We start from the raw sequence: 14613 nt of genomic DNA, 5'->3' as shown, positions 1-14613 counted from the left end.
GATGCTGCCCCAGTTGTAAGTGCGAAACCGGCTATAAGTCACCCAGTGCTGTTGTAACTTTGAATAGTCACTAAGTTAATGAATGGTTGTAAACCTTTTTATTCCTCAATAGCCTTCAATGCAGTTGTCTAAAGCTAGATGACCATTTTCTTGTTAAGTTACACCCAACCCATCAATTTTAATATAATTTGGGTTTGGCAGGCTATTCAACAGAAAATGTATCCACACTTTCATGCTTTTCATGCTAGCTGAAAAGCCTTATCTCCCTTATCTTTCCTTTCATCTCTCTCTCTCTTTTTTTTTTAAAAAAGTGATTTATTACCCTTCCTGTTTTAACTTGCAAGTTAAAGTTTAATGGGTAGGAACGAACGGGATGTTAAAAAGATATTTCTATTGTTTCTTTATCAAAGGAAGTGGAAGCGATTTCAGCTGAAGACATTAGCACTACTTAGCAGCTGTTAATTCTCAACTGGGGATTTGACCTTCTCAAAAATGTTATCAGCAGAGATTTGACCTTCCGTGGGACAGGAATTGCCCCGAATATGGCTTTATCTCTGGGGTTTCACTTGCACCCGGCATTTTGGAAATGGGCCAGGCAGCCTTGATAACAGTCAGACCCCACACACTACAGTGATTGTATGAAAGTTTCTTTCTTTCTTTCTTTCTTTCTTTCTTTCTTTCTTTCTTTCTTTCTTTCTTTCTTTCTTTCCTTCCTTCCTTCCTTCCTTCCTTCCTTCCTTCCTTCCTTCCTTCCTTCCTTTCTTTCTTTCTTTCTTTCTTTCCATGACTATCACTAAGTGCTGTATCTAATGTTTTATGAGGAATTTATTTTACAATGATGTTGTTAATGATCTATCGCTATTGTTGTATGTGCATTGAGAGCTTACTCATGGGAAACAAATTAGACACTTAGATTAGACACTTGTGTGTCTAATCACACTTGGCCAATATTCTATTCTATTCTATTCTATTCTGTTCTGTTCTGTTCTGTTCTGTTCTGTTCTCTACTCTACTCTACTCTACTCTACTCTACTCTACTCTACTCTACTTCCTCATTATTATTCTGTTCTGTTCTCTGCTTTTCTTTTCTCTACTTTACTCTACTCTATTCTACTCCCTCATTCTATTCTATTCTATTCTATTCTATTCTATTCTATTCTATTCTATTCTATTCTATTCTGTTCTCATTCAATTTCCTATCTTATTCTATTCTATTCTATTCTATTCTATTCTATTCTATTCTATTCTATTCTACTCTACTCTACTCTCATTCTATTTTATTCTATCCTCATTCAATTTTCTATTCTATTCTATTCTATTCTATTCTATTCTATTCTATTCTATTCTATTCTATTCTATTCTCCCTCATTACTATTCCATTCTATTCCATTCCCATTATTCCTTCCTTCCTTCCCTCCCTCCTTCCCTCCCTCCCTCCCGCCTTCCTTCCTTCCTTCCTTCCTTCCTTCCTTCCTTCCTTCCTTCCTTCCTTCCTTCCTTCCTTCCTTCCTTCCTTCCTTCTGCCCAAAACATTGGAGGCCACTTCTCTAGGAAGTGTTGGAAGAAATATCCATCTGGTTCAGTTCCAGCTCGGAAGAAAGACACTGGAAATATGGAGGCTGATTGGAAAGATGGTTTATTGATGGACAGGACCATGTGAGTTTGAGGTCCTGGGCAGCTGAGCACATGGAGTGGAGAGTGAGGGTTGTTTATACCCTCTCTTGGGCCTTGCCCTTGAGCTTCCTGTTCCTGTGCAAGAAACGCATTCTATTGGCTGCGGTCAAACTCCCACGGGGCTATGCAGGGCTCATAGCTGAGGTTGCCTGAGATACGTTTGGTTGAAGCTTGCTGGGTGATGCAGTGTAATGGAGAGGCTTGTGTTCTGTGGGCAATTCCTATTGTGTTTTAATGGCTTTGTCCTGGTTTGGATCCTAAGTGAGGGCTAATCCAGGGGTGGGCTGCTATGCGTTCGCCCAGGTTTGGGTGGACCCGTTGCTAATGTTATGGCTGGTTCGGCGAACTGCCAAATCCCACCCCTGGCTGGCCATGCCCACCCCACCCCTCCCCTCTCAGGAGTCTCCATGCAGCTCGTTTTGGATGTGAGGTAAGTACACAGAGGCTCAGCAAGGGAGAAAAACGGGCCTCCTGGAAGTTACGGAAGTCCCAAAACGGGCCCTTTTACAGCCTCCAGAGGGCCTCTGGAGCCAAGGGGAGGCAGTTTCCACCCTCCCAGAGGCTTGAGGAAAGCCTCCAGAGCCCCGGGAAGGTGAAAAATGGGCCTCCCAGAAGTTCCAGCAGCTACCAGCTAAAATTTTGGAAGCCCACCCCGGGCTAATCCCATCACCTTGGAGCTGAAGGTCTTTTGTCTTGTACATAGGCTGGCCCAGTCCTGCCAGGGCTTTTAAGAAAGGTGGGGGCTGCTTTCCCAGAACATGTTTCTCCTTTAGGGAAATATAATATTCTGCCTTTTAAAAATATTTCTCAAAATATTTCATTCTTCTAGGAGAAGGGTAGGTTTCTAACCTTCTACAGAGGAATGTATAAAGTTTTCCTATGGAGGAAAAGTTTTTTTATGACTAGTTATCCCTTCATAAATCCTTCTGACTCCATTTTGTACCATAAGAGGGAAAGAGGAAAGTTATTAGAGAGAGAGAGAGAGAGAGAGAGAGAGAGAAGAAAAGGGAGACCGGAGGTGAAGAAGAGAGAACGAAGGCAAAAGTTCTTGTAAAAAGATGTGGCATCTCTTTGTAAACATGTAATAAAAATGCACATATCTTCCAGTGGTTAAGCTAAACAGGCAAGAAATGTAGCTTATCTTCGTTGTCACATTCTTGACACCTGTAAAAGCCCGTATGGGGATTTTAAGATGGAGCCGGTGGCCAAAGCGACAGTATTTATGGCACTGATATCTTTATAAGCAGAAGTGAAAAAGAACAGAACCAGTTCTAATTTTTTTAAAAAAAATCTAAAAACTGCGAAGTTGAATTCTTCCTGCAGTGAAGCTCTGTACATCTTGCAGAAGGTAATGGAAGTTTATTTATTTATTTATATACATATTACGTTTTCTTAACTGCCCATCTTGGTCAGAGACCAGCTGGGGGAGTAGAGATAGACTTCGAATTACAACAGTTCATTTAGTGACCGTTGAAAGTTACAATGGCACTGAAAAAAGTGACTTATGCTCATTTTTTCACCCTTATAACGGTTAGGGCATCCCCGTGGTCATGTGATCAAAATTCAGATGATTGGCAACTGATTAATATTTATGATGGCTGCACTATCCCAGAGTCGTTTTTCATAGTTATGACTGTTGTGTCATGATCAAAATTTGAGCACTTGGCAACTGGCTCGTATTTATGATGGTTGCAGCATAGAATCAAGATCACGTGAAGTGTTAATGTCACATTATAATGCCTTGGTAAGGCCACACTTGGAACACTTGTCAGCGTATAAGAATTCATGAACTGGAATGGCCATAGCAACAAGTCAGCCAATGGGGACTGTTCGGTGACTGAGATACAGGATTGGTTGTGTGAGCCATGCGAGACAGCTTGCTGTGGCTTAGCTTAACTGTTCTGTGTATAAAAGAGTCCACTTTGTCTTTGCTAGCTTGTTCTTGTACTTGCTACTTCTTCTTCTCTCTACCATGTTGCAAAAGCTGCATGGGTATTGTATACATGCATCATGTTTTATATTATTGTATATAAAGAAGTTTCTCCTATATAATGAATCCTGCTGAATTATTTGTTTGTGTGCTGGCTGGTTTGCTATAAACTCCCAACAATACTACATCCAGTTTTGGTCGCCACGATGTAAAAAAGATGTTGAGACTCTGGAAAGAGTACAGAGAAGAGCAACAAAGAGGATTAGGGGACTGGAGACTATATAAAGAATGGTTGCTGGGATTGGGTATGTCTAGTTTAATGAAAAGGACGAGTGATGACATGATAGCAGTGTTCCCATATCTCAGGGTCTTCCACAAAGAAGGGGGCTAACTTATTCTCCAAAGCAGGACAAGAAGCAATGGATGGAAACTAATCAAGGAGAGAAGCAACCTAGAACTAAGGAGAAATTTCCTAACCGAGAGAACAATTCATCAGTGGAATGTCTTGCCTTCAGCAGTTGTGGATGCTCCAACAATGAAAGTTTTCAAGAAGAGACTGGAGCAACCATTTGTCTGAAAGGGTATAGGGCTTCTTGCCTGAGCAGAGGGTTGAACTAGAAGACAACCAAGGTCCCTTCCAATTCTGTTATTCTGTTATTGTGGATTCCAGATCCACAATGCAGGAGTTCCAATAGAAGAATTAGACCAATCAAGAACTTCTTCTTGGACAAATGTCTTGGGCAACCTGATTGAGATTGGAGAAGGCTGTTCTGCAGATTCCTGGATGCTATACCATTAATGACCGCCTGCTCAAACAGGAGGCCCTATAGCCATTCGAGCCCCATGGTTGTCCAATCTCTTCTTGAAAGCCTCCAGTGATGGAGGACCCACAAGTTCTGAAGGTAAGCCATTTCACTGATTAATTGTTCTTCATCTTAGGAAATTTCTCCTTAGTTCTAGGTTGGTTCTCTCCTTGATAAGCGTCCCTCTGTTACTTCTGGGAGTCTGTTCTGACCTAGGTTTCCCCAAAAGTATGAAGCTGAATCCTCATCCCAATAAACTTCTTTTGTTTAATTTACAAGGAGTTTCCTCTCAAGTCCCGGCCAACAATTTTTCCAGATAGTACCCAATTACACACCTTTATCAGGCTTGGAGAGGGGCCAGGCCGATATCTTTCAGACGCCGCAATACTTGGCAAGCATGCCAGAATGAACTAATTGTCTCCTGCAAAGTCCCTCCCCCTTTTTGCCCTCTTTTATCCTCTAAGGGAGGGGCCATTCACTGGCCACCTGTGGCTTTACTCGGCCCTTGTTCTTCAGCTGTTTTCTTCTTCTGGCAGCTCTGCACATCTGCACACCGGGGACAGGCTCCAGCTGTTCTTCTGCCTCACTGATCTCCGACTCCAAAGGCAGCTGATAACCATCAGACGGCCCAGGCCCCATTTCTGCCTCCGATGCAGAGCCCTCGTCAAAGCCTTCCCCAGACTCCAGGACTGGCCCACGTTCCTCCCCAACCTGCTCACTGTCCGAATCTGCCACTAGCTCTGCTGGTTGCTGTCGGGCCACAACCGAGTCACTTGGAAAGGTAGCTCTCCTCACAGTTAACTTAGGAGTGTCTCGATGGTTTTGCCAGGTAATCCAGAAAGCGGCAAGGCTAGCTTGTATCGGTGGCACCAGCGGCTTGCAGAAGGACCGAGAGTTCAATGGATTACCATTCTGAAAATTACCTTTCATCTCTTTTTATGTATCCAAATGGTTTTCTTTGTCCACTCTCCCTGCCTTCCCCTTTCACAAATTCTGCGTTTTTGCAAAGAGCCTTTGATGAAAAGCAAACAAAGGTTAACAATATGACTCTAAATGCTGAAGAAAATTAAACATCTGCCCTCATCTAAATATAAACGCTGATTCATCAGAGATACGACGCACACTATTTTTGATTTCTGTAGAAACATTTATTTATTTTTTTGGCCAGGTGCACGCTTTGAGCAACAGACTGTTCAGTGACTAATCTCATCCATCTCTACCTCCCAACAAGCATGTTCTTGATCCAATGCTTACCTGGTTGAACAAGCCTGGATAGAGTTCATTTCTGTGGATCCACCACTTAAACAAACCAGTACAGGTAGTCCAGAATTTAGTTTCGTTTCGTTGACTTTATTTTCATTGTAACTCATACAATGAAATCAAACACCATCTTCAGTGCACATCATGACTATGAAAATAAACACACACACACCTCTTTCGCATTCTATACATTGAATTGAAAACCCCTGATATTGCATTAATATGGCACTCTATAGTAGAATTCAACAGAGCTACTGCCCTGGGATAGAAGCTGTCCTTGTTTTTATTATCCTGTACCATCTGCCAGAGGGTAATAATTAAAAAAAAAGGGTTCCCAGGATGAGATGGATCTTTGAGAATGTTTTGAACTTTCTTAGGCAACGGGAGCTCTAAAGCTCTTCCAAAGAGGGGAGAGGGCAGCCAATGATCCCTTGGGCAATGACGTTAACCCTCTGGAGTGCTTTCCTATCTGCCCCTGTGCAATTGGCAAACCAGACATAGGTGCAGTAAGTTAAGATACTCTCTATGGTGCAGCAGTAGAAGGTCCCCAGCAGTTTTCCATTCAGTTGTTGTTTCCTGAGAAGCCTCAGGTGGTATAATCTCTGCTGGGTGCTTTTGACCAGGGCTGCCATGTGAGCACCCCAGGTCAGTCCTTTTTTAGGGTAACACCACAAACTTAAAACTGGCCACTTGCTCTACTCAGTCTCCATTGATAAGCAAGGGTTGGATGTCTGATCTGTTCCTTCTATAGTCCACTATTAGCTCCTTGGTCTTATTGGTGTTGAGGACCAAGTTATTGTCTCCACACCACAAAAGCAACCGGTCCACCCCATCTCGGTAGGCAGACTCATATAGACTCAATAGATGAGTCCTACCAGAGGTGGTACTCAACCGGTTCTGACCAGTTCTGCAAGTTCAGAGCAGAGCTCCAGTCTTCAGCAAGCAAGCAAGTTAGTTTCTCTTTTACTTCAGTTCAGCGGGCAAGCAAGAGGAGAGAACCAGTTTCATTTTCAATAGACAGACTCAGAGCTTCACATAGCTGCAGAGTTGCAGAGCTTAATAGGCTACTTCTAGTTTCAGTTTCCAAACAGTCCTCATTGGCTGATTGAGTTGCTATGCCTATTCATTGGCTGACCTTGTTACCAAGCTCTATTCCAGTTCATGAATATACTCTGACATATTTGTATTATATAATAAATAGGGAAGTTGGTATTAAGGTAGAATGAAGGTGGCTAGCTCGAATTATTGAATTAATAAAATAAGGATAATGAAATTGCAAATGTGACAGAAAAAGGTAACATGGGAAATGAACATAGAAATAAGATGAGAATTTTAGATAATATTGTAAAATAAGATACGAGAATATCCTAAGGAAAATGAAATAAGTTATAACATGAATTGCAATTGGATAAGGCAAGTTTAATATTTAATACTAATAAGGATAGTGTGATATGACGTTGAATAAATAAAATGAATAGGTGACTATGGTCATGTTTGTACTGAGAGGCCAATTAGTGTACTTTCAAAGCGACAATAAAGTTATTCTAGAGTAAAAGTCTACAAGAATTAGGTCGAATTAACTTTCCTTTCCAGGGGTTTCCTTTCGTTCTTTTAAGTTTGAAGCATTGATTTACATCCTGGGAGGGAGGAGCTGGGAAGAAACAAGTATAAATATAACTCAGGACTGGCATTGTACCAACCTTTCCAGAGCAGAAGGAAAAAAACTCAGGGCGGCTGCTTAGCATATACCCCTGCTTTTTGGAAGTGCACCAAATTATTATTTTGCCAATAATAGATTCAGTTGCTGCGTCCTAAACATTATGCAGGATGAAAGGATGGTTTTCATAATAAATGGGAATTGCTTATCTAGGGCACAAGGAAGTGTTCGCTCCGGGGAGGCCAATCTGCAAGGGCAAGACCTTGTGTAAAGAGATGCTTTCACAAACCACATATCCCTTTTCGATTTTCATCCTGCACCTCAACAGGGGCAGCCTAATTTGCTTGAGTCCGTGCTATAAAGCAATGAATTAATTCAAGGAGCAGCCGATGAAAAGGTCTTTCCGCTCTGATGAAATCATACCCACCGACTGGAGTGGTTTGGGGTTGTTGTTTTTTTTCCCCCTTCAGGAAGAAATAAAAGATGCTTCCCAAAGGTGCTTTTGTTTTTTTTCAAGAGGCACCTAGACTTTCTGTTTTTTTTTTTTTCCTTTGAAGACGTTTCGCTTCTCCTCCAAGAAGCTTCTTCAGCTCTGACTGGATGGTGGGGGAATGGAAGGATTTATATTTGCAGACAGCTGGTCATTTGCATCCTTATTAGGGAGTTGTTGAGGCCACTTGGAAGTTTATCTGTGTCCTCAGGGTCACCCAGGGGTGGGCTGCAAAAATTTTAGCAACCGGTTCTCTGCCTGATTGCTGGATGGGTGTGGCCATGGAGGGAGTGGCCTAGTCGGCCTCCTACACCACAGCCCGTGGGGAGGGGGTGTTTTCACCCTCCCCAAGCTCCAGAGGATTTCCTCGAGCTTCCGGGAGGGCAAAAATGGCCTCCCTGACCTCCAGAGTTGGAAGGGACCTTGGAGGTCTTCTAGTCCAACCCCCTGCTATGCATTAGCTTTATTGATCAAACTTAAAGAGCAAGAAAAATACCCCCGCCTTTTTTTTTGTGTGTGTAGCAGTCCTAAAAGACCAGAAAGTAAATATCTCAACAGAAGAAAAAACTGCCTTCCCTTTCTGAGTTGCCTCCTTCAATTCCTGGAGGACTGAACTAATGTCTTCTCCAGCTGCTACTGTTTTCCTGACCTTTGGACACCGAGCAGGATGCTCTGTTTAGTGTCTGACCTCAGCAGACTTCGGAGAAGCTGCGGGGAAATCACCAAATTCAGAACACCGAAGAAACAGAAGGAGAAAGAAGCAAGATAAATCTTTGGGTGGGTTTAGCACTATGCGCTATGTCCGATAGGGTTAGGATTTGACTTTTGTTGTTCAATTCTGAGGCCTCCTTGAATGGTTCCAGCTGAAAACAACCTGGGACAAGCAGGAAATGTCTAATTTAGGAGAAAGTGTAGAGACCTTAAAGGGACGCTGTGGCTCAGTGGCTAAGATTGTCGATCGGAAAGGTCGGCAGTTCGGCGTTTCGAATCCCTAGCGCCGCGCCACGGAGTGAATTCCCGTTACTTGTCCCAGCTTCTGCCAACCTAGCAGTTCGAAAGGATGTTAAAAAATGCAAGTTGAAAAATAGGGACCCCTTTGGTGGGAAGGGAAAAGCATTCTGTGCATCTTCCGCGTTTAGTCCTGCCGGCCACATGACCATGGAGACATCTTCGGACAGCGCTGGCTCTTCAGCTTTGTAATGGAGATGAGCTCTGCCCCCTAGAGCTGGAAACAACTAGCACGTATGTGCAAGGGGAACCTTGACCTTTACCGTAGAGACTTGTGTTAGGAATAACATAGGTTACCTAACGTAGTTTGGGTAAAATAATATATATAAACTATGATAGTAAGTTTAAGTGTGTGTCACTTCAAACTGCAAAGCATGTAATTTTGGGTGCGGTGTGAAACCGTCATAAGAGGGAGCAAGAGAACCTGCTCAATTGCTGACGATTCCTGATGATTGACTGGTTTGATGGATTGATGGTTTGTTAACTGCGTGTTTCCCTACTGCTGAGTTGCTGAACGTTGAAGAAAGGAGGTTTGACTTCTTCATATCTCTACTGCGAGGAGATATATTACTGGACTGATATTTGTAAGTTTACTGACCTCTTTTTCGACACTGGAATTTGCAACTGAATAACCCCCGGATGGACTGAATTAGTGAATGATATATGGACTGTTTGACTATGCTAAAACTCTTGCTGGAATAAACTATTTAACTAGCACAGTGTATCTGTTTTATTGAGTGTAAGCTACAAAAACGTTTATCTCACATATTTTTGCCTGCCTGCCTGCCTGCCGTGCAGATTCTGCTAGGGTGTATCCTTAACAACTTGTTTGCTGATAGAGAATATTTATTTGCTTAACCATTGATTAACCACTTACGAGAGCTCCCAAGTCAAACAAAGTAACATATAGGAAAAATAAACATTAACAGGAAAGTATCGATCTATTATCCAAAGCCCATAATTTCCAAACAGTGAGGACAATTAACCAGGAACAGCTTGGATCCAGAAGTTGTGGTTGCTCCATTACTGGAGGTTTTAAAGAAGAGACTGGACAGCTTGTCTGGAATGGTATGGGGTCTCCTACTTGTGCAGGGGGCTGGACTAGAAGACCTTCCAAGGTCCCTTCCAATTCTGTTACTCTGTTATTTAGTTAGTTATCCCAAATTAATGTAGTAACTATTCACTAATGCTAATATAGAACAATTTGGGCCATGAAGTTGAATCTCTTCTCAGGGGGAAACCCAAATTAATGCATATTTAATTAACCTTAATAATTAATTAGCCATCCTTTTTTTGGACATATCCAATAAAGACTCAATTTTTGAAGTGCTGTCATGTTTAGAAGTGTCTTCTATCCTTGAATCAGAGTCCTAAAGGTGCTTTTTTCCCACGAGGCAACTGGACTTTCTGGTTTTTCTTTGAAGACGTTTTGCTTCTCATGCAAGAAGCTTCTTTAGTTCCAGAGCTGAAGAAGCTTCCTTGGATGAGGAGCAAAATGTCTTCAAATAAAACCAGAAAGTCCAGTTGCCTCTTGGGAAAAAAAGCACCTTTGGGACAACCTTGACCTAGATGATGGAGAACCTTCATGGACGTTCCTCAGAGTCTGCTTTCCTTCTGCAATTTACTACTTGGGTTGCATGTCTTGCTTTCCGTGAGAAGGATAAATCTTTACCTTCTTTAGATAACTTTACAAAACAGTTGTCCTATCTCTTAGAACAATTAATCAGTGCAATGACTTGCCTTCGGAAGTTGTAGCTGCTCCAACATGGCAGGTTTTTAACAAGAGATTGGTATAAGGCAGTGGTGGCTAACCTTTTTGGGCTCCTGTGCCAAAAATTGTGTGTGCAATACAAGCACCCCTACCTTCCTGTGCATGTGCGCATGACACCCCCCCCGCCCCCTTACTTGACCTGTGCATGCATGCACCTCCCAGCTGATTTTGGGCCCGTTTTGTCAGCTTCAGTATTTCCGGAAATACCGGAAGTGATGAAACAGGCCTGTTTTTCGGCCTCCCAAGGCTGCAGAGGCTTCCCTCGAGCCTCTGGGAGGCTGAAAAAGGCCTCAAACGGGCCGAAAATCAGCTGGGAGGTGTGTGCATGGCCAGTGCAGGTAAGTTTGCCTGGGGCTTGTGTGCCCGCACAAATGGCTCGTGCCACCTGTGCCATGCGTGCCATAGGTTCGCCATCATGGGTATAAGGTTTCTTGCTGGAGCAATGGGTTGGACTAGAAGACCTCCGAGGTCCCTTCCAACTCTGTTCTCTTAAGGTTCTTTAAATATGATTTTGCTTCCAAGTCCCATGATTATCTGTATTACCTTTCTTTCCACGTCTTCTAGTTTCTCGGAATCTGTCTTATAAGGTAGTCAAAACGGCATCTGAGATGAGATCTCACCAGTGCAAGATATGACAAAATTGTTCCTCTGATTTCAAAATTATATTTTTGCTGACTTTAGGCAGGCTGATCTCTGGCTCCTTGGGCCTTCTTGTTCCCTTTTTTTTTTTTTTTTTGGAAAGCTAGGGACATTTGCCATCCTGCAGTCATCTGGATTTCACCTCTTCTCCAGTATTTCTTAACAAGAAATGTCCCCAGCCAAACAATAACCAAACTCCATAAATATATCAGGATGTGATACATCTGCTCTGTCAGCAAGAAAAGTAGGAATTTGCTGGAAAGATGACCCTTGCTTTTAGTACCAACAGATGTCAGATAATTAAATTCTTCCATCATTGTGGCCTCATGCCTCTTTCTTTTTAGAAAGCATTATCAACCAATTCTCCTTGGTAAAAGGTCAGTAAACAACAGTATTGTTTTATTTTCCCACTCATTTTAACTTAAATGCTCTCAGCAAGTTCATTCCTGTGGCCTTTTCCACTGATATTTTTTTATTCTACAAAGCAGTCTGTTCTCCCTTTCTTCCTTTTGAAAAGTAAAATACTGTCTTAACAGAAAAATAGAGTTGGAAGGGTCCTTGGAGGACATCTAGTCCAACCTCCTGCTCACAGTGATGGGATTCCATTTTTTTTTACTACCAGGTCTTTGGGCGTGGCTTGGTGGGTGTGGCTTGGTGAGCATGACTGGGGAAGGATACTGTAAAATCCCCATTCCCTCTCCACCCCACTAACCTGCTTTCCAGCTCCTCAAAGGAAGGATGGATACATTCCCCTGCCACACCCACCAAGCCACGCCCACCCACCAAGCCACGCCCACATCACCAGTAGTAAAATGTTTTGAATCCCACCACTGGTCGTAAGTGTGGAAAGACGGTCACAAGACACTTTTGGGAGAACTGTTTTAACTTCAAACAGCCACTAAACCGGTTGTAAGTCGAGGACTAGCTACAATACAGAGATATTTTCAGGAGATACTTTCTGAAGTCCTCCGATATAGAAACGGCAAGGCCATAGGGAGATCTTGATGTTTTTTTTCCCCAGCAGAAAACTTTAAACCCTCTCCAGGTCTAGATTTATTTACCCGAAAGTTTTTGAATAACTCTGATATGATGTTAAAACTGATAGAATAGAATAGAATAACAGAATTGGAAGGGACCTTGGAGGTCTTCTAGTCCAACCCCCTGCCTAGGCAAGAAACCCTACACCACTTCTGACAAATGGTTATCCAACATCTTCTTAAAAACTTCCAGTATTGGAGCATTCACAACTTTTGGAGGCAAGTTGCATGTTTTTACTTATACCTATTATCTTGTAAGCAATTGACAAAATATATATAATAAATAAATAAAATAAACACTGGTTAATTGTTCTAAACAGAAAGATGTAAAGTTCTCAAGGCAAAAAAGAAAGAAAAAAAGAAACAGAAATAGGCAATGGGAAATGTGTGTGCCTGTGTGTCTTTCTCTGTGTGTCTTTGTGTGCGCACGCACAGCGGTGAAACTATTGAATTAAGACCAGGAAGTCCATTTCCAGCTCTGAAACTTCCTGGATAACATGTGGCCAGTCCTTCTTGCTCCGCCCAACCTATATCCTAAGGTTGTGTTGTTTGTAATGGCAGACTATCAATTTAACACACCTATGAAGAAAGGTCGGGAACTTAACCAATTAAAAAAAAAATCAAACATATTGCTATAACAAACAATTCTTTGAAGAACCTTCCAGGAATTAGACCTTATCTCTGCTCGTTCAGTTACATTTTCAGTGCTGTTGTGTTATCTTTTCTCAAGCGATCTTGAGGGCACAGGCATGTCCAAGATCTGCAAATAAAAACGAAGCTCCAATAGTTTTTAGAGCGAGCCAATAAAGGTCATAAGGTTTTGCAAATTTGGAGGACAGCTTTAAAAGGCCTTGTTTTCTTGCGCGACGCTAAAACTAGAAACGGCGTTATTGTTTCCAGATGCCTCATTTAGAATAATTATTTTTATTTGCATGAAGTCGTACAATATTCTCTTCCAGAAACAAAGCAATTGTAAAAGTTTTTTTTTTTAATCAAATCAAATATTTGCTATTGTCTTTTGAAATGTCTGGTCTTCCATGAGCCTCTTTTGGCCCCCTCCAATCACATACATATGCATGCAATATTGTCTTTCAGCCTTCACTTACGAAAACATATTTGTATTTACAAATTTCCTAAGTAATTATTTGCATAAAAGTGTAGGATTCAGAGACAGCTTCACAGCAATGTTGTAAATAATATTCCTCATAGGAGCAGTCCTGCTTTTTTTTTTTTTTCTAAAGTAATATTTGCTCAGTTATCATTGCATCGAATTAGCCCAGGGCTCTCCAAACTTGGCAACCTTAAGACTTGTGGACTTCAACTCCCAGAATTCCCCAGCCAGATGAGGAATTCTGGGAGTTGAAGTCCACAAGTCTTAAGTTGCCAAGTTTGGAGAGCCCTGATTTAGCCTAAACCAACATTTGCTTTTTAAAAAATGTTAAGCAGACATTGAACTATTAAATTCTTTCCAGCTGGTACACACTGCTTTACTTTGCTCCTGGTGGCAAGAAGATACTTCAAGGGTGGATGTGGATCAGTGGTGGGAATCAACATTTTTTACTACCAGTTCTGTGGACATGGCTTGGTGGGCATGACAGGGCTTGGTGGGTGTGGCTTGGTGGGCGTGCCAGGGGAAGGATACTGCAAAATCCCTCCCCCACTAACCTGCTTTCCAGCTCCGTTCTCCTGTGCGGGGCAACCAAAGAAGACCCAGCTGATCAGATGGGACTCAATGGGAGGCAGAGAATAGATGGGGGCGGAGCCAGTGGTGGGATTCAGATTTTTTTACTACCAGTTCTTTGGGTGTGGCTTGGTGGGTGTGGCTTGGTGGGTGGGCATGGCTTGGTGGGCATGGCAGGGTAAGGATATACTGCAAAATCCCCATTCCCTCCCCACCCCACTAACCTGCTTTCCAGCTCCGTCCTCCTATGCAGGGCAACCAAAGAAGACCCAGCCAATCAGCTGGGACTCAATGGGCGGCAGAGAATAGAAGGGGGCGGGGCCAGTCAGAGGTGGGATTTTCCGCTTCTCCGAACTACTCAAAACTTCCACTACCGGTTCTCCAGAACTGGTCAGAACCCGCTGAAGACCATCTCTGATGTGGATTGACCAAATTGGAGGTTTGGAAATTCAAGAGATTGATTGTGGCAATGGAACTATGACTTAGTAAGAATTCTCAGTCTGTACCAGAATCTGGAGACGAGCTCAAGTTCTTTGAGAATCCGGGTTTTGTAGTTCTTAATCAAAGGAGCAAAGCTGTTGGAGAAGTCATCCGCACTCTCACATTTTTGGTTCTGCATTAGGCAAACCGGTTGTTAAATTATGTGAATCTCACCTCTGTTTA

The 14613-nt window shown here is 42.5% G+C and overlaps 1 protein-coding gene across 1 annotated transcript in view; it reads left to right on the top strand.

Moving 5' to 3' along the window:
* The first annotated feature begins 9854 nt into the window (after positions 1-9854).
* Positions 9855-14613, top strand: part of NTF3 (neurotrophin 3) — an 86039-nt gene continuing 81280 nt past the window's right edge. Inside the window, exon 1 of the mRNA XM_087934247.1 lies at positions 9855-9940. The gene's annotated coding sequence lies outside the window, so the exon portion shown is untranslated. The remainder of the gene's footprint in view (positions 9941-14613) is intronic.

Source organism: Pseudonaja textilis, chromosome 5, assembly GCF_049901715.1.
Source record: "Pseudonaja textilis isolate UNSWEBS1 chromosome 5, rPseTex1.2, whole genome shotgun sequence".
Lineage (NCBI taxonomy): Eukaryota > Metazoa > Chordata > Lepidosauria > Squamata > Elapidae > Pseudonaja > Pseudonaja textilis.
Note: the sequence above shows the minus strand (reverse complement) of the source record. Positions and strands in the feature narration are given on the sequence as shown.